Source organism: Oryzias melastigma, unplaced genomic scaffold (assembly GCF_002922805.2).
Source record: "Oryzias melastigma strain HK-1 unplaced genomic scaffold, ASM292280v2 sc00295, whole genome shotgun sequence".
Classification (NCBI taxonomy): Eukaryota; Metazoa; Chordata; class Actinopteri; order Beloniformes; family Adrianichthyidae; genus Oryzias; species Oryzias melastigma.
Window position 1 is genome coordinate 188,754 of NW_023416910.1, and position 2,483 is coordinate 191,236.

General features: G+C 37.7%; 1 protein-coding gene across 3 annotated transcripts in view; it reads right to left on the minus strand.

Moving 5' to 3' along the window:
• aass (aminoadipate-semialdehyde synthase) overlaps positions 1–2,477 on the minus strand; it is a gene marked incomplete in the record, with an annotated part of 177,904 nt that extends 175,427 nt beyond the window's left edge. For 2 of the 3 annotated variants that reach the window (XM_024262395.2, XM_024262393.2), the window contains 2 exon segments: positions 2,190–2,241; positions 2,323–2,477. 3 annotated transcript variants of the gene reach the window in all.
• Between the last annotated feature and the right edge of the window lie 6 nt (positions 2,478–2,483).

Sequence of the window (2,483 nt, forward strand, 5' to 3'; positions counted from 1 at the left end):
GAAATTACATTGACACTTTTTCCTCTTTTATTTTCCTTATGTTCTCCTCATTTTCGAGCTAGCTTGTTGTTATGAGCCTACCGGGAATTTCCTGTTACGTCACTGCTGACCGGATTACCACCACTGCGCATGTGTGACAAAGAGAATGGCAGACCCGACATTAGACAGCGCGAACCATAGTTTTAAGATTAAAACAAGGAAAAAAACAAACAAAAAACGACGCTTCGACGACCAAATTATTCGTCGACTATTTTAATAGTCGAATAGTCGTCGATTAGTCGAATAATCGTGGCAGCCCTACTGTGATTGGTGTGTTTAGCCACACAGCAAGTGTCATTCATATCAACCTTGCGGGCCGCACTAACAATAATCTTTCATATTAAGATGAGGGCCGCAAATTATTGTCCCGGGGGCCGCAGTTGGCCCACGGGCCGCGTGTTTGAGACCTGTTTTAGATGCAGAATACTGTACATCTTCTAGGTGTGTGCTGTCTTCAATAAATTCCAGCTCAAACAGGTGTTCTTTACTTTAGAATTTGATGCGGGGCTCCTTTAAGACCCCCCCACCGGCTGGCACAGTCATGCAGACATTGCATGTATTTATGTTGTGAACCAGTGTAGATATGGCCTGACCATCTAAAGGCAGATATACGGTATGTGCATCCATCTTTGAAGAAGTTTGGTTTATTTTTGTGGGAGAAACAAAGAAAGAATGGCTCTAGGATGACGTCATGAAATGGGCGGCATCCACATACAGCGGGTGGAGCTTCAGGAATACCAGTCGTTTTACTTAAGGGTAGGTAAAATCTCACAAAGAATACAAATAACTTCAAATATATATATATATATATATATATATATATATATATATATATATATATTTTTTTTTTTTTTTTTAGTGTTCCAAAGGTAAAATATGATCCTATATATGGATATAGTTCACTCTGAAAGGATTAAGAAAAGCATGATATGGCCCCTTTAACATCTAATGTTTTTTTAAGTACATTTTGAAGCCCCTCTTTAGGCATGAACCTTTTAAATCTACTAATAGAACTGTATTGGTTAAATCACATTTATTTTATTTGATGTATTTATATATTTGTTTTCCTACTGAAAAATATTTTGAGAATTAAGCAACATTGGGTGTTGAGAAAAATTTCATATTTTCTAAAAGAACACCATCATGACTTTGCTTGGTAAAAATCAACTAACTACGGGCTATATGAACAACATACTTCTGCATTCGGTCATTCAGTAATTTCTGGTTGGGGCAGTATACCGTTGTTGATTCATTCATACATTTTCTTGACCGCTTTGAATTTTTACGGACTGCTTACAGTTATAATTTGTACATTTGTATGATGTTCAATATAGTTCTTTTAAAAAAGAGAGAGATACAGTTGCAGTGCTTAATGTTCATTAAATAAAATGTACATTTCCATTTTTTTTAATGTGGAAGGTGTATAAAAATTCCGATAAAGTATTTTTCTTAGTCATACTCTTTATTAAAATAGTGAAATTGTCTGTGGTACATGGTGATATGAGGAACCATTCGGGGGGGGTTAACCCTAACCGTAATCCTAACCTTAACCTCTTCGAAAAATACCTGCGAATAGTCACTTTCAAAAGGCTGAATCCCAGCTAAGAATATTTACTCAGGACATGATTCCTTTACATTTGCAATAACTTATCAGACTTCAGATAATGACACTTTGAGTATTTCAAGCTAAACGAACTAAATCTAAAGTTAAGATCGACGTGTGCAAACAATAAGTTACCGTTTCAAACCTTTTAGTCATTAGCTTTAGCAATCCCATCAAGTACATCAACAAGTTAAACTATACGCTTTAGTTTGCTACACACACGACTGAAATCCAAGTCTGGAGTCACCTGTAGAATCTAGGCCGATCGCAGGTCCAGCTGTGGACGCTTCACCAGTATTCTGCGCGAGTTTCTCTCGTAAGACAATCTGCAACTTTCACATTTAGAAATGACATCCGCTTCCTGTAACCTTCAAAATAAAACTTAGTCGACTAGCGGTTTGCTCTGACCGGGATGTTTCACTGGGCATGCAATTAAACGTATCGGCCTAATTTTAAATAATGTAATAACACGCGAAGATAAGTAAGACATAGTACAATTACTCATCCAACTGCATGTATTTTTTGTTTATTCTTACAGTATACTCACGTTTACGGTTTTCCTGCCGTTGTGCGGGTTTCAAACTTGACTCTTCTTCAACCTTTACAGGAGGAAAGAAAAGTCCTGTTTTATATTGCTGTGCATGCGGGTTTGTTTTTAGCTCGTTTAATTTACAGCTTACCTTCTTTTTAAGATAAGTGAAAATGAGTCAAACGCCTTAACCGAGTTGGATCCCGGTGTTCAGAAACACTGAGAGCGTGGACATGAAAAGGTTTGAGGTTCGGGGAACGGCCTCTTGCCTCCACCAATCAAGGTGCAGATGGTCGCACGCTGATGACACAG